The following is a 22,419-nucleotide window of genomic DNA, read 5'->3' as shown; positions in this document are numbered from 1 at the left end:
GTGTGTGTTGCTGATCAAAGGGTCAAACATCCTTGGTCAGGAAGAGGGTAGACTAGACCCCCCCCCCCCGGTGAGGAAGTCCAGCAGTTCATCTAAACAGAAAAGCACTTAGACTAGAACAGACGTAGCTACGTTAATCCTACCATAAAACAATTAAGACAAGGTACGAACTTTCCCATGCTCCCAGGATATAGGTGTGCATTCTAGTGTGGAATACACACCAAGCCTCTGTAGCCTGTTAAAGATCACACAACTTATCACTACACAATTGATTATACACCTCTAAGCATCTATGGTTAAATATTTCTAAGCATAAATGACAATCAACAATACAAACTCTAACATTCCCCCGTTTTTGACCTTTATGCTAGAAAGTTCCCAGTTATGCATACCTCATGTCTGACAGTTTCAATGCAAACATTTTTATACTCAGCATATGTCAAATCACCCTAAATTATTGCAAAGATACACAGTTTAATAAATGTATTAGCAGTTACCCCATTCATTGAGCTCATCTCATGGCAAACTGCATCTTGTTGGTCATGTTGGTTTAAAATGGAGCACTGTAACAAAAAATAATTTCCCCCAGGGATCAATAAAGTATTCTGATTCTGATTCTGATTCTGATTCTGATCTTACGAGCAACCAAAGAAATTGTTAATTTAATAGTGAAACTAAGAAAGTAACATTTTCAAAAACATCTCAGCTTGGTGATGCTTCCTCCGGGTGTGCAAATCACATGTCTCTCTGCAGAGTGGTTTGAGTTCTGCAGGGCGTCATGAATGTCTCTTCTAGTTGTTTCGTTGTCCATAGGACCAGAGTCCAAATGTATGTAGAATAAACATTCAAACATACCAGTTAGTTTTGTTGTTTGTCAACATGGGTCTCAGCTATTTCCAGAGCTGCAGACCTCTCAGCACTCTAGTTTTATGGCCTCCCATCACCTCACTTCAGGCCTTCATCCTGCGAGGGGGATATTTATGACTCCTTCATTGTCCACGCTCTGCAGAGAAACACCTCTGTGGAAAGGGTGCAGGGTTCTGTTGTCTTACTGCTGTTATGATCCCAGCAGCCTTCAGAGTGTCATCGTATGCACAGTATAGTGGCACAGCATTAGGTGATGTTCATAGGAAACCGCTGTCATCACCACCATAGCTTCTGGTTCCTGTGCTTTCACAGAATCATGATGTCATCCCCGAACTCCTTCTGCGCTGTCGATGGAGCTTGGCACGCTCCCCTCATCCCACGAGTTTTCATGTTCCAACGCTGCTGAAGGTTTAAGGCAGAGCACGTCGTACACCTTAGTTGTCTTCCTCAGCGTCAATATTGAATCTTTCATTTTATTTAAAATCTCCTGGAAACTCAGTAGCACAGCTCTCTGTGTCATGTCTGCTGTGCTGAAGATGATCTCTGATCCTCCTGAAGCCTCTCTCCTGGCCTCCCATCTTGTGGACGATCCTCTCCTCTATTTTGCAGGCAGTTTCATGGTCCTTGCTGTGGCTCCAAGGTCTGATCTCATGATGGGCCCCAACCAGCTTGACCTTTGACCTCAACCACTGCCTGGCTGTCGGCTATGCCTGGAATGGTTCACGCTTCTCACTGGGCCTCTGAAGATTTCTCAGGAGATTACTGCTGCACCTGTATTTCAGAAAGACTTCTATGTGGAGAGCATGTCAACAATCATCAAACCACATTCTTTAGTTCAGTGAACTTCACTTATAGGCCATCAAAGCCTCATCTGAACATGGGTGCACCACTTGCATAGGTTTAATACTTGTAAATAAACGGCTAATCACACAAATCACTGCAACAATAATAGTAAACATTGTTTAATGTTAATCCTTGCACTCCACCTCTTGACGCATGGACATTCCCATGCGTCAACTCACCAAACCTGGATCCCTGTCTTAAAGAAAAAGATTAGCTAGATCATGTCCCAGGCAACATCAGGGCATCTCCTCTGGAGTAGCTCCGTAACCCTGCAATAAAAGATGTTAGCGTGTGTTGCATATTAAGTTTGCTTAACACCTGGCTCTCCCAGGAGCCTGCATACACACCATCACGGCCTGGAAAGCAAAATCTGGAAGTGAAATCAAACTTCATACCTGTAAACAATTGTATCATAAGAGTAATAAGCATTCAACATCAGCAAGACAAGTGTCATGTGCAGGTTTTCTCAAATCAGTAACTACAACTATTACCCTAATTCACCTCAGACATGGATTATCCCATGTACTCTGTTAACATTAATGTAATCAGTGACTTCTCTTAAGCAAAGTCACTCCACTCATATATTATTATTATGGGTTCAAAAGTGGCCAGCAAATGAGCCCATAATAAACTATTCCATAAATACCGTAATCTCTTATTTGTTTTACTCATGTCACTTGTCCGCTTCAGCTGAATCTACTACAGCATTCTCAAAGAAACAAACATTAGCAATACACATTGACTGTGGTCAGACGGAGGTCAGACACAGGTCAACAGATTCTAGAGGTGCCATAAAACACCATAAAGTTAACACTCGCTGTGGAAACAGTAACACTGGTCTCATCACAGTATGTCTCAAACTATATTAATTTCTCCATCAACATATGCCTGTAACTACAGTTTTCGTCACACATAAACCCAGAAATCTTGTAGTAGAGAAACATTAGCCAGTATTCCTATAAATCACATGATCAAACACATGAAGAACCGTAATGCTGTAAAAACGAAAATGCAAATGTTAGCGCTTGCGCAGGCGTATGCATACTTTGTCACAGCTATCTCTGTGAGCACACAAGCTAGTGAATGACGCACACATAGTAAATTCACAGACACAGAAAATGGCATTTAAAATGTTAAATCATCACGCAACCTCGAGTGTTGCTGTCATCTTTCTGCTCCTGTAAAGGGAAGCACACACAGACTCATCTGCACCCCTGCCAGGCGGGGGTCAACTTCACACAGTCGTGTTACATCAGTAAAGTCTTGTCAGCTTTTGTCAGCTTTTACCAGTCAGTCAGTTTGTTTTCCTTTCACTCACTCATTCATGCATTCATTCTTTCTTTCTTTGCTGATAGTGGAACCTATCGTCGCATTTAGTTTCCACTCTCAGCAAAATGACGTCATTTCAAAAAGAAAAAGAAGAACTTTAGTTTGGATTACATCGCTGAATCCTTTTGGACTGGGACTGTCATTTAATAATTGTCCCAAATAAGTGGCTTTCTCCAGAGTCCATTTAAATGTGGAGAACTCACTTGGCACAATTTTCTCGACGACGTGTAGCGCTTTTAATTCCCGACGTGCAGATCTGCTTAAAGAACAGAGATTATCAAACAAAACTTTCAGTGCACTGTGAAAGTATCAAAATAAAAAGGCCTTGTTAAGTCATGACACAAACTCCTCATCTCAGGAGGGTAAATCATACCATTAGCATGGTTCATCATACCATCATACTAATCGGCAGGCTCAACTTCACAACAAAAGAAAAATCATCAGCTAGATTCACTCCAAACCAACCATCAGCTGCACAACACACAACATAACCCTAATGTCTTATTAGCTATGAGTTTAATTACCAGGTCTGTGCTCTTCACTCATTTAGGCCACAGATCTATTTTATTCAATTTTCCTTTTCCATTCATCATAAAACATGTGACATGCTGTCATGCACTTCACAAAAAAAGTCTGTTCTGACGTATTCAGAGTTGTGTATCTAAATACAGGATTCACTCGCACATCAAAGCAGGAAACTCAGTGTTTTAGAGTCTCCACTCAACACACAACAACTCCAACACATCTCATTCACTCGTACTAGAATTCAGTCACCTTTCATTAATCTAAAACCGATCAACTAATTTGCATATCAGCTATTAACCCACTAGGATGACAGGACGACAGAAATGCATGTTCAAAATGTTATCACTAAAAGAGAATTTCCCTCATACAGTAAATTTAGTAGTAAACTTGTGCTGCATCAATCAAGCAGGAAGCTTCTCCCAATTTACCATATTAACAACTAAATTTATTGTCTGATCACTGGTCGGTCAAACCAGAATCTTTTTTCCCACAAAAGTTAAACTGTTGTCCTGCAACTTAGAGAGTCATTTTTTTTTTTTTTTTTTGCATTGGATAAATTCAGCATTTGATAACAAGTGTCTGCTAAATTGACACTATTTTAACACTGATGAAAGATAACAAGCTAATTTTCATTGCATGTGTGTTTGTGTTATTAGGCAGGTTTAATGCATGTCTGTGGAGCTGCATCTCCAGCAGAGCATGTTCTCTGCCTTTCCTACACACTTCTCTGCTATTTGATCATTTCTTAACTAATGTGCTATGAGTCTTCATGAGTCATTTTGTGTTTGGAATTGTTAGTAGGGTTAATGCATGTTCTGCTTGTGTGTGTGTGATTTTGTATATGTTTCTATTTTCGCAATGTTTCAGACTCCGTCTCAATTTTCCAACTTAAGCAGTCAGTTTTCTTTTCCCCAGGTTTGCTAACCCAAATTTTGATTTCCCACATTAAATAATTCCTATGTGTTCTCACCTAGTCTTCTCACTCTGTTGTCCTCTCACTCTTTTGTCCTCTCCCACTTTAACAGTCCACAGCCGGCAGTTCTCCTTCAGCTTTGTCCTGTATTCCACTGTCTCTTCTTGCCATTTTACTCCACAGGTGGCAAATGTCAAACTCCAACTGTTCAGTTCTCCTCAAACGTTTTCTTCACATGCACAGTGAAGTTTCAGCTTGTTGTAAACACAGTGCCATTCATCCGATCAGTCAGGATGATGGGTTTGCTCTTCTTCTTTGATGCTGTTTGTCCACATTGCTGCTGCTTTGCTGGGACTCTTTGCTCAGGACTTGCTGCTGTCTTTATCTGCCATGTTATTGCTCTTTGGAGCTGCATTCCTCAGGGAGGAGTGAGCACTTGCTTGTGAGGTTGAGAGACACATGGCGCTGTAAATAAGTCAGCCAGAAACTTGGCCTGCATGTTTCCAGTGATGTTAAACTATAACTTTCTTCCGACCGCTGCATGTGGAAAATTGATTCAGGTCTGCTTTTCACCTGAAAGTGACAAACTAAGACATGTTCATTATTATCATCACTGCTTAACCAACACACATCTCTCTCTCTCTCTCTCTGTTTTTGTGAACAATCCTTTCTTAAAAGCAGAAAATGAAATTATAGTTGTTTTTTTTGGTTGATCAACACAAAACCTTTTTCCTATGATTATTTTTTTCCTACAATATAAATTCTCCCTCTTATTCACTCTTTTTTTTTTTTTTTTTTTTACAATAGCTGGCGACCTGCAAAATCACCGCTGTCACTCACAATCAAAGGCAATTACTTTTGCACAGTGCACAAAAACACTGTGATGTCAGACACATTCACACTCACTTTGTGATCTGCGTAAATAAATCACATGACTGATGATATGTGCCATGGTGATCCATAAATATGATCACCAGTTTATTTAATTATTATTAACCTAACAAAACAAATAAACAAACACATGATGCTGATGCTACACACACGAGTCAAGGTGCAGGAAAACTGCTCACGGGAACGGTGCACACTCATAGCTCTGTTTCCCTCTCTTTGAGTAGTTCTCAGACAGCTCTTGATCTGATAATGTGTAGCTTGCTCATCAGCTCAGAAGAAAAAAAAAAACCGCAACGCAACATCACACAGTAGTTGCTCTGCCCACAGCGGCAAAGTCTTACACTTTCATATTCAACACAGCTTCTCCATCATGTACTTTTAGATGTTTCATACAGGATTCAGCATATTAGTTGTTTTCACAGGTGTGCTGTATATCTCAACAATGGTTCATAATAAGACGACAGTCTTCCACACAGGTCAAGTGCCTCTATGCACTTCATTAGTTTAAATATTTATCTATATCACTTCACCTTACATGTCATTGTACTGAATTTGAGCAACCACAAGCGTAATGTAGATTACTTTTAACAACTATCCACCTCAATTACGTCTATGGTCTGGCACACAGGCTGAAGAGTTAACGTTTTGTGTCAGCAAGGGGTGGGGGGACAGCCACCCACCAGAGCATAGCTGCTGATGTGGGCTGGCCTTCTCCACACGCTCTTCAAGGCTGGTGTGTTTTCTGAAAACTTCTTAACATCTTAATCTCTTCCATTTATAAGCCTGCGATTAACCGCACGGCTCAGGTCCGCGTGAAACCCGCGTGACCGCGCTTGCGTGAACCCGCGCAGCTGTGGAGCCGTCGCTCCCTCTCTTTTTTACATAAATACTTTGTGCTGCCAGGAGCAAAGTCCAGCACAAACGTCTGTCTCCCTCCGACTCACTCTTGGTTGCTTAGAAACCCATGATAACAACAACAGTCGGTGTCACAGACCACATGTTCTGCTCCGCACACACCCACACAACAACAACAACGACGACGACAACAAAAACAACACAAAATAGGCCTATCGTCCAGCACAGTCTGGACCCCGCGGAACTTCTCAACGCCCCACAAAGTGGCGGAGAACTCACCTCTCGCCACACAAAGTAGCGAGGAACCTCTTGCTCCACAAAGTAGCAAGGAACCCGGGTATCGCTCCACAAAGTAGCGAACTTCTCAACGCCTCACACAGTGGCGGAGACTGCACAACCACACGGTTATAGAGTCGGGCTCTTCTCAATGCCTCACACAGTGGCGGAGACTGCACAACGACACGGTTATAGAGTCGGCCTCTTTAAACTTACTTGGCATTGCTTAGAGTGTAATATCAGCCCGAATCCCGCCGACCGTCATTCATCGAGGAGAAAAGACAGACCGCGAATCCACAGGAACTTCCTGGCTGACGTCAGTCTTTCAGCGTGCCTCTCCTCCCCTCGGTGAATGCGATTCCAGGGCTCCGGCATCGAAGGACCAATTAATGATAGGTTTGTAGCTTGAACCCATCCGCTGGAACGTTGAAGACAATATAATTACACTGCTAAGCAAGACACAAATAGGCAAAGTTCTTCAAGTTACTCGTGCACGGGAGAGACCGGACAGAGCGCCGTCCCTTCGCTTGACCCCAGTCGCTCTCGTCCGTCCTCCCGTACCACTGTCCTTTTATTGAGGTTACATGAATATGCATAGGTTCATTAACATACGACGTCTACATACAAACAAAGAGTACCTTGTGTGTGTGTGTGTGTGTGTGTGTGTGTGTGTGTGTGTGTGTTGCTGATCAAAGGGTCAAACATCCTTGGTCAGGAAGAGGGTAGACTAGACCCCCCCCCCCCCCCCGGTGAGGAAGTCCAGCAGTTCATCTAAACAGAAAAGCACTTAGACTAGAACAGACGTAGCTACGTTAATCCTACCATAAAACAATTAAGACAAGGTACGAACTTTCCCATGCTCCCAGGATATAGGTGTGCATTCTAGTGTGGAATACACACCAAGCCTCTGTAGCCTGTTAAAGATCACACAACTTATCACTACACAATTGATAAGTTGTGTAGTGATACCTCTAAGCATCTATGGTTAAATATTTCTAAGCATAAATGACAATCAACAATACAAACTCTAACAGCGTCTCTTTATGTCTGTCTCCATGTTGGTTGAGTGTGGAGTAAGTGCATATGAGAGCATGAGGGTGGGGATGGATGTTTGTGTCTGTGTGTGCCTGTATGTCTGTGTCTATATGTCAGGTTGGGTATCAGACGCCACCTCTCTGGGGACATCTCAGGCCCTCCAAGGTTTGGAGGCCTATCTCCACCCACCACTTCCCCTGCCAGTGGCAGATTCCCTCAGGTGTCGGTGCGTTGGTGGTTCTTTGTGTCTGGGGGTGGGCGTCCGGGTACACACCGGCTCACTCCTTGGCGGCCGCTTATCGGGACCTGGAGCCTGGGGCTCGCTCGGGCCACTTCGGAGGTGGGGTGCCCCCGGCCTCTCGGCCTGGGGCTCGGTCACTCAGGCACAGCTGGCTGCCGGCGGAGCTCACGGGCGCGTCACTGCAACTCCCCCTGGCTTCTGCTCCGCCGCTGCTGAGTGAGCCCTCATCTGGGACTCTCCTCAGCTCTTACTGGGACAGTTGCGCGGCTGCCCCTCTGTTGGTCTTCCTTGGTCTCTTGTGTTCTGGGGACCTCTGGATGTCTGGAGTTTTGATCTCCTCCATACTAGAGATGGCACGATACCACTTTTTTATGTCCGATACCGATACCGATATCATAAATTTGGATATCTGCCGATACCGATATGAATCCGATATAGTGTTTTTTAATCAACAAAACTGTTTTTTAAATATCTTGCTGCATTTTGGATAAGTTCATACTCAAGTTTAAAACAACAACTACACTAAAGCTATTCTGTTATACCTGTATGCAAAAAAAAATATTTCATAGTTCAGCAATACTGATCAATCTAATAAACTTAAACCTACACCATCCTCCCTATTCTGGTATTTTAAAGAGTACTTAGCATAAATATTAAGCAACCTAACTAATAGGGTTCCAACTCCCAGCAACAACAAAAATAAATAAATAAAAAATAGGGAACCACCCCTCACGCTCCACCTCATGATGCTTAATCGACGTAATCAACCTTAATTTGATGCAGTGTGAAAAAAAAATGCACAGAAATCAATTATTTTTCAAGAAATATTAAATAGATTCAACATCTTTCTTCAACAAAATTGCAGACTGCACAGATGGTACCTTCCCAAAGGAAAAAGTACTATAGCTTACTAGGGTATATATATTAGACTTAATAGTTACTATATACAGTAATTGACTTCTATTCATTTTACATCAAATTAAAACTTTGGGTGTCAGATAATTATTTATTAAAAGCTAGACATTTTAAATGAGAATAAGAAAGAAAAGTATGTCTTTGTGCCCCCTTTTCCCTGTTAATGCCCTATCGGCCCCCCTGGCTAAACTTTGCTAGATCCGCCCCTGCACAGTTACCAGCGTCAGCTACGTAGAAAAAGATCCTGGAGTAGAAAGTAATATTAAATACATTCTAACAACAGCTGATCAAGCTTAAACGTGCTGCTGTTGTTCAACCGCTGGTTTCCTCTTTCTGGTGCAAAGTGGGCCAAAAGCAAACTAGAGACACGGACTCGTGACAGAAAAGCCGATCAGCTGATCGTTAAGCAGTTTCATGATTGAAGTAGCAGCAGGAGAGGCAGTCGCTTGTTAAGCTTAACGCAGGAATGCTTTACAAACATTCAGAGATGGACTTACACACTTGCTTTACTTCTCTCGGGATAACTTTGTCGGAGATGAAATGCCGGGTTGCTAGCGAAGCTCCAAATGCTATCCAGACCACCCACAGGTCCCGCATGCCACAGCCGCTCTATCACGTGATGCATACTGCTCTGACGTGCTAACGTTCTGAGGTGAGTTACGGCGTGTTGCAAGTTTTGTGAGGTGCTTTCGTGATATTTAATGGATCGGATTACATTTTTTTATTTTTCTCCAATATCCGATCCAGTAATTTAGGTCAGTATCGGACCGATACCGATACGTAATATCGGATCGGTCCATCTCTACTCCATACCTGCTTCATACCCTGGAGGATGGGGCTGTGGCTCCCCACACTCCCTAGCAGATCGTTACATGGAGAAACCTTTGGAATGCAAGCATGCTGATCCACACAGGTATGCACACAGGTGTACACACGGGTATTCACAGACGCGGACTACAGCTTTCTTGGCTGCTGCCTCAAAGCACATTGTACGCTGTCTATCTTGCGTGCTGCACAATATCGTTTATTATTTAGTATCTACTGATATCTACTGCTAGCTAGTTTATTGTGATGGTGCCGTTTTTTTTATTATGTTGCTCTTTGTTGTTTGCTTTCTCTTCTGTTTTTTTTCTCCATACAAGTGACCCAGGTGTTTTGTTTTTTTTGTTTGTTTTTCTTTCTTTCTTCTCCCCCTTCTCACCGTCTCTTCTCCCCTTTGGTTTTCTTTCTCTCCCTCTCTTTCTTTCATTCTCTCTCCCTGTCCTATCCCCCAGTCATGTCTGTCCCGTTTGTAGCAACTGAAAATAAAATAAATTCATAATTATAATAAAGGTCAGTCAAATGGACCAATATGGCAAGGCCATGATGATCCACTTGGTAAAATAAATCCGCTTGGCATCTTTCTTGGCCTTAAGACAACAATTCTGATGGCTAAAGATCCAAACGGGACACAAAAAAAGAAAAAAAAAATCTCAAGACTGATTTTTCTAAGGTTTTATGGACTGATGAAATGAGAGTGAGTCTTGATGGGCCAGATGGATGGGCCCGTGGCTGGATTGGTAAAGGGCAGAGAGCTCCAGTCCGACTCAGACGCCAGCAAGGTGGAGGTGGAGTACTGGTTTGGGCTGGTATCATCAAAGATGAGCTTGTGGGGCCTTTTCGGGTTGAGGATGGAGTCAAGCTCAACTCCCAGTCCTACTGCCAGTTTCTGGAAGACACCTTCTTCAAGCAGTGGTACAGGAAGAAGTCTGCATCCTTCAAGAAAAACATGATTTTCATGCAGGACAATGCTCCATCACACGTGTCCAAGTACTCCACAGCGTGGCTGGCAAGAAAGGGTATAAAAGAAGAAAAACTAATGACATGGCCTCCTTGTTCACCTGATCTGAATCCCATTGAGAATCTGTGGTCCATCATCAAATGTGAGATTTACAAGGAGGGAAAACAGTACACCTCTCTGAACAGTGTCTGGGAGGCTGTGGTTGCTGCTGCACGCAATGTTGATGGTGAACAGATCAAAACACTGACAGATTCCATGGATGGCAGGCTTTTGAGTGTCCTTGCAAAGAAAGGTGGCTATATTGGTCGCTGATTTGTTTTTGTTTTGTTTTTGAATGTCACAAATGTATATTTGTGAATGTGGAGATGTTATATTGGTTTCACTGGTAAAAATAAATAATTGAAATGGGTATATATTTGTTTTTTGTTAAGTTGCCTAATAATTATGCACAGTAATAGTCACCTGCACACACAGATATCCCCCTAAAATAGCTAAAACTAAAAACAAACTAAAAACTACTTCCAAAAACATTCAGCTTTGATATTAATGTGTTTTTTGGGTTCATTGAGAACATGGTTGTTGTTCAATAATAAAATTATTCCTCAAAAATACAACTTGCCTAATAATTCTGCACTCCCTGTATAGTGCAACATGTTAACCCTTTAGAGCCGATCGGAGCGGGCACGCTCTGTTTTGCGTAACTATTTTTAAATCCCAGTAGCACTGCAACCACGTAAGCTAGCGCAAAAATTTTTTTTGCATATGAAACCGGAGGAGTTGTACTTACATCTGATGCCATCAGCTTGTCCTCGGTCACGGTTTCCTTCCACATAAAGCTTTGCAAAAACTGCATAAAAAGCCCTTGCAGCAACAAAAACATAATATTCCAGAAACACGCTTTACCGATCTGATCAGCTGTTCAAAACACTTCCTACGTTGGAATAGACGTCAGCGCGAACTTTTGGATTTCCGCCATTACCTGCCCGAAACCGGAAGTGACGTCATTTTCGCGGAAATGTAGTCTTTTTTGCGATCAGGGCCTCAGGGCCTATACTGCTCTTTTTAAAAGTTATCTTTGACTTTATGACTTTCTGTGTCGTTTCTGGGATGCTTAGGACTCATATTGCACTGCTGGAAATAGTTTATTTTGATGCATATGCTGCTTTTTTGCAAATTTGCAGTATAATATTTATTTTCGTTTTTCCTGCAGTGTATAAAAATTGGTGTATTTCAAAAATAAAACTATGAAGACACTCAAAATAAATTTCCTGTGGTGGGAAACTATTTTGTGCAACTTTTTTGTATTTACAGTTTTGAGGGATAAGACTCTTAAATTTCTCTAACTACAAATATATGTTAAAAAATCAAAAACGATTTTCAATTTTTTTGTAGTTTATTGCACTTTTTTGCAATTTATGTAATTACTATGCACTTAATGAATACATATTATTAAAATCTGGGCTATAATGGTTGTATTGATGTATAGCAACTTGAAATGCTCCCAAAAATGGCTCCACAGCATGTAAAAATATAATATAAGCTCTGGCGGACTTGGTTCTATGGTAGGTCTTAAAGGGTTAATAATGTGACACAGCTGTTTTAACTTTGTAGAGATTTAGGGAAAGGACATGTCTTTGGATAAAATTATTGTTGCGTCCACTTCAGTTGAATTACAGATAGAAATGAAAATCATGTGTATTTGGATAAATATAACATTGTTTTGCTTCTACGGTAAATTGTTTTTACTTGTTTGAACAAATAATTGCATAATTTTTCATGAATAGTACGAGACTGTGTCACAAACTATAACCTTGAGTGAGCTCTAAAAAAGCTTTGTTTTCCCAGTATTATGGGGAAATGAAGAGGACATTGATTAAGTTGACACTGAATGAGGAAGATAAGATAGAGGAAAAAAGAAAGAGGACAGAACTTTAGTAGTTGGTGCGTTAAAAGGCTGTGAAACACCTTACTGGCCTTGTGGATTTAGAATACTTGTTATGTTTTATGCTCTTTCCCTTGCTTGCTGATGGGCTGTGTTATCTATGCCAGTAAAGTACACCAAAACACAAGCCAACATTTCAAGGCACTTCCTTAATCTTATCTAAGTAACATAGCTTTTACATCTATTTTGATTGTACTATCGTCAGATGAAGCCACTTTGAGCATGACAACCATCATTTTTTGCTTACATGAAGCCCACTGCCATCCATCCCCACAAAGACACTTTCAAACATGCACATTCTTGCCGCCTGTGTTTCTGACTCAATACTTTACAGAAGGTAAAGTTTCTCAAGCACCTCATTAATTTGTTTGCCACATTGTTAGGATACATTTTTCTTGTCCCAACAAATGACACACTGGTCAGGTTCAGGTGAAATCGTAGAAGAGGCAGCTTTGGAGGTAATTCCAGGATGAACCGGGATGTTCGACTCCTCCTCAACACCGCCTTTAGGTCAGGAGTTGCACACGCCTACAGTACAGCCAGGGCTAATCTAAAGAAGGGCATCAAAAAAGCCAAACACCATTACAAAAAGAAGGTAGAAGAACACTTCTCCAACTCCAACCCCCGACGCATGTGGCAAGGACTCCAGACCATCACAGACTACAGGACCACCAAACCCTCCCCCGCATCCTCTGATGTTTCCTTCCTCAACGAGCTCAACAACTTCCAATCCTGGTGAACTTCTATCATTGCAACATCGAGAGCATCCTGACCAACTGTATAACAGTCTGGTACGGGAACTGCTCTGCCTCGGACCGGAAGGCGTTGCAGAGGGTCGTGAAAACTGCCCAGCGCATCGCCGGAGCACCACTTCCTGTTATAAAAGACATCTACAGGAAGCGGTGTCTGAAAAGGGCTGGGAAAATCATCAGAGACCCCAGTCACCCATCACATGGACTCTTCACCCTCCTGCCCTCTGGGAGGCGCTACAGGAGCCTCCGGACTAAGACCACCAGGTACCGGAACAGCTTCTTCCCCACAGCTGTCAGACTCCTGAACTCTGCCTCCTGACATCTGACCCACGTTAACTCATGGACTGAACATACACACACCCACAATGGACAACTGTACCCTCAAACACACAATAATAACATGGACTGAACCACCACTCACAACCACTAGCACTTTATATAGTCTCTGTAGAAATTATCCACATAGCTCACTTATCTTAACTGCACTACTGTATAGTTCTGTGTAAATAATCATTCTGTACATACGATAATTTTTAACCCTACAACTGTTTACAACTTGCATAGTTCCCATTTCTGTATAACTGTATATCTCAGATTTCTGTAAAGTTATTTATTTCATATTCTGTATAGTTTTTCATATTTATATCCTGTTCATAGCCTGTACATACTTATAGTTATAGAATATTCACAACATACTTCATACCGTGTACATTATAACATACCATAATAGACCCATTTTTGTAATATACTTACATATCTATATTATTGCTAATATATATTGTAATATATCTATATCACTAAAGCACTTCTGGATGGATGCAAACTGCATTTCGTTGCCCTGTACCTGTGCATGTGCAATGACAATAAAGTTGAATTCTATTCTATTCTATTCTATTCTATTCTAATTCAACCTGATTTTTCTTTGTTTGTTTGTTTTTCCTGTATCTTTAAGTTGTTTTATATTTTTCAGGGCATTTGATGTGCAAAGTTACAGTCCTAATGTCCTAAATCCCAAAGAACGTCTGGACTTGCCAAGTATACTTTATATATCATTATACTGAGCTTCTTATTATAGTTAGTGTGCCTCAATGCAAGCACTGAACTATGTTGACACCTAGCTACAGTGTAAAAACTGTGACTAGAGGTTACTTAACCCTTTAAGACCTACCATAGAACCAAGTCCGCCAGAGCTTATATTATATTTTTACATGGTGTGGAGCCATTTTTGGGAGCATTTCAAGTTGCTATACATCAATACAACAATTATAGCCCAGATTTTAATAATATGTATTCATTAAGTGCATAGTAATTACATAAATTGCAAAAAAGTGCAATAAACTACAAAAAAAGTTGAAAATCGTTTTTGCTTTTTTAACATATATTTCTAGTTAGAGAAATTTAAGAGGCTTATCCCTCAAAACTGTAAATACAAAAAAGTTGCACAAAATATTTTCCTACCACAGGAAATTTATTTTGAGTGTCTTCATAGTTTTATTTTTGAAATACACCAATTTTTATACACTGCAGGAAAAACGAAAATAAATATTATAGTGCAAATTTGCAAAAAAGCAGCATATGCATCAAAATAAACTATTTCCAGCAGTGCAATATGAGTCCTAAGCATCCCAGAAATGACACAGAAAGTCATAAAGTCAAACATAACTTTTAAAAAGACCAGCATAGGCCCTGAGGCCCTGATGGTAAAAAAGACTACATTTCCGCGAAAATGACGTCACTTCCGGTTTCGGGCAGGTAATGGCGGACATGCAAAAGTTCGCGCTGACGTCTATTCCAACGTAGGAAGTGTTATGAACAGCTGATCGGATCAGCAAAGCGTGTTTCTGGAATATTATGTTTTTGTTCCTGCAAGCGCTTTTTATGCAGTTTTTGCAAAGCTTTATGTGGAAGGAAACCGTGACCTAGGACAAGCTGATGGCATAAGATGTAAGTACAACTCCTCCGGTTTCATATGCAAAAAAAATTATTGCGCTAGCTTACGTGGTTGCAGAGCTACCGGGATTTAAAAATAGTTATGCAAAACAGAGCGTGCCCGCTCCGACCGGCTCTAAAGGGTTAAAAAACCTATGGCAACAAAGTGACACTTAATTTACAAAAGCAGATTTTAATTTCCAGCGATTTCTGTAAAATGTATATGAAATGCTAATTAAATTTAAACAAAAAACAAAAGTAGATATTAATAAAATTCAATTGTAAATATGTGTTGGATTTAGGGAGAAAATCTCAAATTGAAGGTTAAAATTGCCTAATTGTAACAAAAAATAAATTCGTTTGAAATAAATCTCTGAGAAAAATTACTTCGAATTCACTAACAATCTGGCAAAGGTTTAGTAAGAAATTACTAAAATATCCATTACAAAGAAATGAAATTTTTGTCAATTTTTTTATTAACTTTATAAAAAATGAATGAAATTAATTTAACTTCTTTTCTGAGTAAAATTAATCAATTTCAGAAAGAGAACATTCAAACAGTAATTGGTTTTATTGTGGAATATAAAACGTATAAAAAATGTATCATATAATATTTTTCTGCTTAATTTACGTTGTATGCACTGAAAATCTTCACTAGTGCTTGCCCCAAAATAATAGGAAGAATAGTCCATAATTGAAAATACAGTTTCAGCCAACTTCTCGAGAATATCAGCCTTTTCTTTGGAGGTGGGCAGAAGATTTCCTTTCTTTTTATACTCTCAGTGGCTCTTTCCAGTTACATTTCAGTTTCGTATGCAGACTGTGGAATGGGGAACAGCTTCGGCCAGGGCTCACAACGTTCTCTGAACTTCTGCCTTTTGAGAATAATGGTGTCCTGAGAAGATGTGGTTGCAGCAGAGTCTGCATTGAATACAACTGGATTGGATGATGAGTCATAGTCAGTTGGCAATTGATCAGAGGGGCTGCCGAAAACTGGCAGAATGACCAGGGTGATGCCAACAACCTTCACAGCGTATTTGTGTTTTATCTGGTCACTTCTGCGAATAGTGAAGTAATCCTGAAATTCTGGGTCAAAACAGTGAAGACTGAAGTCGTTTGAAATCCCAAAGGTGTTCTTCACAACACTTTGCAGCTCCTCTACTGTTGGTGGGATCCCTGATGGAAGAACCAACTTCTCGATTTGGTTATGAATAATTACACAGAACTTTGCCTCCATCTTGTTCAACCTAGAATAAAATGTAAATGGGCAGAGTTGAGTTAGATTAAGTAGGGTCAACTTGGTCATTTTCTGCTGCTTTCAAAACTAGTAGTTTAATTTAATACAATCATCCATCACAACCTATTTAAAATGCGTAGTCTACATACTGATCAGCTGAATTTAATTTGAGGGATCTTCCAACAACTGAAAAGAACACAACATTAATAACAATCGCACTCTCTGAAGTAAAAATTTTACACACACAAATTGTTAAAGACAAATTAGAATTAATGCTAACATTTTTAAAGGTGAGGTTCACATATAAAACAATGAAACTCTTTATTAGATTAAAAAGGGGATAGACCCTATTTTCTGATCGTGACAGATCATAACATGAAATAACACTATTTATGTATTTATATACTGTATATATCTTCCCATACTTGAAAAGAGGTTCTTTAATCTACACAATGTCATCTCTGTATCCAAACACCATTGGGTGTTAAACATAGAAATTACGAAAGACTTATGTTAGATTAAAAACGTATTACTATATTATTTCCTGAATGTACCTTTGTCTTGAAGATCGTTCTACAGAAACATAAACATCGTGACTGAGCATGGGTCTCACTGATACATGACCAAGTTTAACTGAAAACTCGCATCATCCCTCTATGTGAGCTGTGCCTGCACTAAAGTCACAGGGCTCTGACAGCATGAAAATGAAAACCAGTTATGTCGCTCGACTGAGCTACTTTAGCTTAATTACCACAACTGAAAAACTGCATGGAGACAAAAGCTTCGAAAAACTGTGACTGACAAAATCCCACACAAATGATTTTAACTACATCACTCCACTGAGTGCGAAACTTTTTCATAAAATTAAGTAAATGAGGTTGACGAAGCTGGCATCTGTGTGCCCTGGCTATGCACGTGCCCGCATTCCTGTCATGATCAACCAACAACGTGCTCCCTGAAGACCAACACAGAGAGACTGAGGAGGAGCTTCTTCCCGCAGGCGATACGGTCTCTCAATCACACCACCACACAGTACTGACCCACACATATGGTTCTTACACACACACTGGACTTTCTGGACATTGTTTTTGCACACATTGTTTTTTTGCACAACACTGGTCACTATATTCTTCATTTCCGGTTAATACTTGTACAGCTGCTGTTATTGTGTATATATTTATTTATATTTAGATTTCTTCATACATTCTTATATAGTTCTATATTGTGTATTTTGTTGTACAGTTATTTTATTTTCAACTTTAATTTATATATTTTATCTTATTCCTTCCCAGTTAAATTTACCCTTCATTCTAATTTGTGTTGTACAGTTATTTCATTTTTAACCTTAATTTATATTTTATTCCTTCTTAGTTAAATTTACCCTTTTTAATTGTTCATATTTATTTCCTATCTTATTCATAGCCTTTTCCTTTTTTGTTTTCTTTAGGTCACGAGCAGTTGTCCAAGCATTTCACTACATATCGTACTGTGTATGACTGTGTACGTGACAAATAAAATTTGAATTTGAATTTGAATTTGAATAGGTGGAGAATTTTACATATCTTGGCAGCATCATCTCGAATGACGGGGTCTCTGCCTGCGACGTCTCCAACCTATTTGGAACCCTGACTGTTAGGGTCAAGATCAGACTATTGAACTCTATCGTCTTCCCTACTGCACTTTACGCTAGTGAAACCTGGCGCTCAACAAGTGCAATTATTTAACACCTGAACGTGCTTCAACAACGTGGCCTGCGGCGAATCCTGAGAATTTCCTACCGGGACCGAATAACAAATGAGGAGGTCCTACGAAGAGCAGGCACCTGCCCATTAGCCGATGTTGTTGCAGAAAGGCGCTTCCGCTTTGCAGGCCATATTTTACGCCTACCTCCTCATCGCCCAGCTAAGATTGCCATGACATGGCTTCCACGCACTGGCAAGCGAAAGCAAGGCCGACCAAAGACCACATGGCTTCGAACATTCATGGACGATCTGAGAACTGTCGACATTGCCTGGCACGAAGCTGAAGCAGTCGCTGCTGACCGACATCGATGGAGATCACTAGCTGCCCGATGTGCCGCCCGGCGTAGGAGGAACTAAGTGCTAAGTGCTAAGTAATCCTATTAAAACACTGAACCACTGCAAATCAGCTCACTTTAAAAGAAATCTTGATTGCCTGCATATGCTTTGTATTGTGGCTCCCCTGTGGTGCTCTGATCAGAATCAGAATCAGAATCAGAAAGGGTTTTATTGCCAAATGTTGAGCAGGTTTACAACATTAGGAAATTGCTGCGGTGCTTCAGTGCAAACATGCTGTCATAAATTGCGCTTAAATAGACATGAAAAAATAGAAGTAAGAATAAGAATTAAAAGTGCTACATAGAAAGATATATGCATGAGATATACATGAGATATATACATGAGAATAAGAATTAAAAGTGCTACGTAGAAAGATATATACATGAGTGCAGGTGGTGATCAGTGCCAAAACATGGAATCATGCAGTGAACACAGCGTAGGGTCATGAGCTAGTGGTGGGAACAGTCATACGGTTATTGTTCATGTGACCAACAGCAGAGGGGAAGAAACTGTTCTTATGGCGAGAGGTTCTGGTGCGAATGGACCGGAGCCTCCTGCCTGAGGGTAGCAGGTCAAACAGACTGTGTCCAGGGTGAGAAGGGTCAGCTGAGATCCGAGCTGCATGCCGCAGTGTCCTGGAGGTGTACAGGTCCTGCAGAGATGGGAGTCTGCAGCCAATCACCTTCTCAGCAGAGCGCACAACACGCTGCAGTCTCTGTTTGTCCCTGATAGTGGCTCCAGCGTACCACACGGTGATGGAGGAGGTGAGGATGGACTCGATGATTGTGGTGTAGAACTGCATCATCGTCCGTGTTGGCAGGTTGAATTTCTTCAGCTGCCTCAGGAAGTACATCCTCTGCTGGGCTTTCTTGATGACGGAGGTGATGGTGGGCTCCCACTTCAGGTCCTGAGTGATGGTGGTACCCAGGAAGCGGAATGAGTCCACAGAGGTGATGGGGGTGTCAGTCAGGATGATGGGGGGGAGTGGGGCTGTGTGCTTCCTGAAGTCCACAATAATCTCCACTGTCTTCTGGGCATTCAGCACCAGGTTGTTGTGGCTGCACCAAGACACCAGACGTTCAACCTCCCTCCTGTAGGCAGACTCATCCCCGTCTGAGATGAGCCCAATAACGGTAACGGTGATAGGAATACGCCTACAAATAATGTAATGAGGTCAACAGCAAAAATAAATGCCAATGGGCCAGATTTACTAATGCTTTGCCACAGAGCAAAACCTTCTTTGGCTACTGTCAAGATCTTCTAAAGTGTCACAGTGTCAGTGTTGTGACTGAAAGGGACACAGGTATTTTCTGTGGCTGGCCTTATACATATGTGTATTTGTAGGAGTTTCCCTTTCCTGCTACAAAACATTGGGAGAATATTTAAAATAATCATAGAAGCACAATTTAGTAAGGTTTGCATAATGACATTTAATGCTAAATTTAATAGCAGAAAGAATCATGATTTGTTTTGGCTGTGATAGCTAGTATAATTGAAATAGTTCAGGTGTTCGTTTTTTGGGACTTAGTGGGGGATTTGTTATCAGAACGAGTGTATAATTGTTACAGGTGGACAAATTGCTCTAACTTCCTCCCTATTCCTCTTTATTGAGTGCTAACCCTGAATGTTGAGTGCTGAGCCCCTTTCAAGTCTTTAATATGCTTCTGTTATTTTATTTAAACTGAACTGTGTTTCAGTTTTTTAGTCTCATTTTCACATTGACATAGGTACATAATTAAAACATCTCTCCACATCTTTCTCAGCAGTGTACACAGAGAGCTACGCTGAGTTATTTTCATGCAGCTATTAATAAGACTATGACAGAGTAACATATTAATGTCTGAATCTTAAAATATGTAATATCAACTTTAATGAAACCTGCAGCCTCATGTAGCCTGCAGGGAAAACGAAAAACACAACAGCAATGTGCACGTTTACACACAAGGCACACACATAACACAGAAACAGCTCAGCCTCTAAAAGTAAATAATATTTAATGTTCTTGTACACAACACACAGATCAGCTGTTACATGGAGATTCTAGGTTTATACTGTGGAATAATTTGTGACTGAAAGGCAGCTTTCCTGGGGAATTCTGTGCTCCACCAAGGTTTGTAGTTCTGGGGACCACAGACAGCCTTCTTTTATTGATCTAGCTGTCAGGACATTACTCTTCTTGGACTTTCTCATTAAGTGTGCTGGTTTTTGAACCACTAATTTACACTACTCTTTGTAGGTAATTATTCAAATAAACTAGCTACATCTTTATACATAAATTACAGCACTGTAAGTATGCTAACTTGCTCTGTCGCTTTAAGTCGTGAAAATGGCACCAACCTCCAAAATAGCATTTTGATATGGTCCTAAATTTCATGATGATAGCTCTAACTCTTTGTTTTGTCTTTATAAGTTTTCTTGCATGAACTACCATTAAAGTGACATTTGTGTCAAAAAACAAGTATGATAGACTGACGTTAAACTTTATTTCTTATCACTAGCCTCTAAACTGCAGTCTAGACCTATCTACATGCATCATGGCTAACCAAAGTACTTCTGTATAGTTAAAATTATTCACTATTCTGTGGCTGCAGCCACTTACACCTTCACATACTGAAAGTTCTCTGTGCTTTCTGAGTGCTTTGAGCTAATACTAGCTTTTTTGTTAGGGTGTGTTACTGTGCCTCGACTCACAGGTGTGTCTAACGTTTGTGGATGGCATGAATCACTGGTTTAGCTTCATGATAGTTAGCATTCAAACTCTGGATTTTTTTTATGTTAGTGATAATATTTTTTGTGCTTTTTGCGTTGTTAGAGATGATTTGAAACAGTCTTTTTAAAGTAGTTTTTAACAGTTTAAATGTCTTTATATATTTGATTGATGCTGTTTTATTCTGGTAATCATATTTATAGATTTGATTTGACAGCTGTAACCACCACAACCCTTAACCCAGACTGCCTTTACATCAAACCTCTTGTTCCTCAAACATTGCAACAAATAAAATGAAAGATAATCATTGCAAATACTTATTGTTTAAAAAGTTAACACAAATATGAAAAGTTATCAATAAATAGTATATTTTCAAATCAAATCAAATCAAATCAAATCACTTTTATTGTCACATCACATGTGCAGGCACACTGGCACAGCACATGCAAGTGAAATTCTTGTGTGCGAGCCCCACAAGCAACAGAGATGTGCAAACACAACAACACAAACGAGCAAAATACAAGAATGGCCAACCTGAAACTAATAAATATATGTACAATATATAATAGTGTATGCATTTCTGGATGTGTATACTAAATATTTTCCTACGTGTGTGTGTGTGTGTGTGTGTGTGTGTGTGTGTGTGTGTGTGTGTGTGTGTGTGTGTGTGTGTATACACATTTTTACAAATTAAATAGTAAAAAATAAATAAATAAATAAATAATAATAATAATAATAATAATAATAATAAAATATATAAAATATACAGAGTTGAATATGTGCAAAACAAGTGGCATTTATATACAGTGTGGAGTGCATAATGTTGAAGTTCCAGTAGTGAAGCTGAGGTGTCTATGACGTGTTCAGCAGTCTGATGGCCTGATGGAAAAAGCTGTCTCTCAGTCTGCTGGTACGGGACCGGATGCTGCAGAGCCTCCTTCCTGATGGAAGCAGTCTGAACAGTTTATGGCTGGGGTGACTGGAGTCCTTGATGATCCTCCCCGCTTTCCTCAGGCAGCGCTTCCTGTAGATGTCTTGGAGGGAGGGAAGCTCACCTCCAATTATCCGTTCAGAGCACCGCACTACTCGCTGGAGAGCTTTGCAGTTGTAGGCGGTGCTGTTGCCATACCAGGTGGTGATGCATCCAGTGAGGATGCTCTCAATGGCACAGTGATAGAAGGTCCTGAGGATGCGGGGGCTCATGCCGAATCTTTTCAGTCTCCTGAGAAAGAAGAGGCGCTGCTGCGCCTTCTTCACTGTTTTGTTTGTGTGTACTGACCACGTAAGATCCTCAGCCAGATGTA

This window comes from Rhamphochromis longiceps, linkage group LG12 (genome assembly GCF_057381845.1).
Source record: "Rhamphochromis longiceps isolate RC_006_pf linkage group LG12, R_longiceps_female_GT1.1, whole genome shotgun sequence".
Taxonomy (NCBI): Eukaryota; Metazoa; Chordata; class Actinopteri; order Cichliformes; family Cichlidae; genus Rhamphochromis; species Rhamphochromis longiceps.
The sequence above is the reverse complement of the archived record's forward strand: the minus strand, read 5'-3'. Positions refer to the sequence as shown.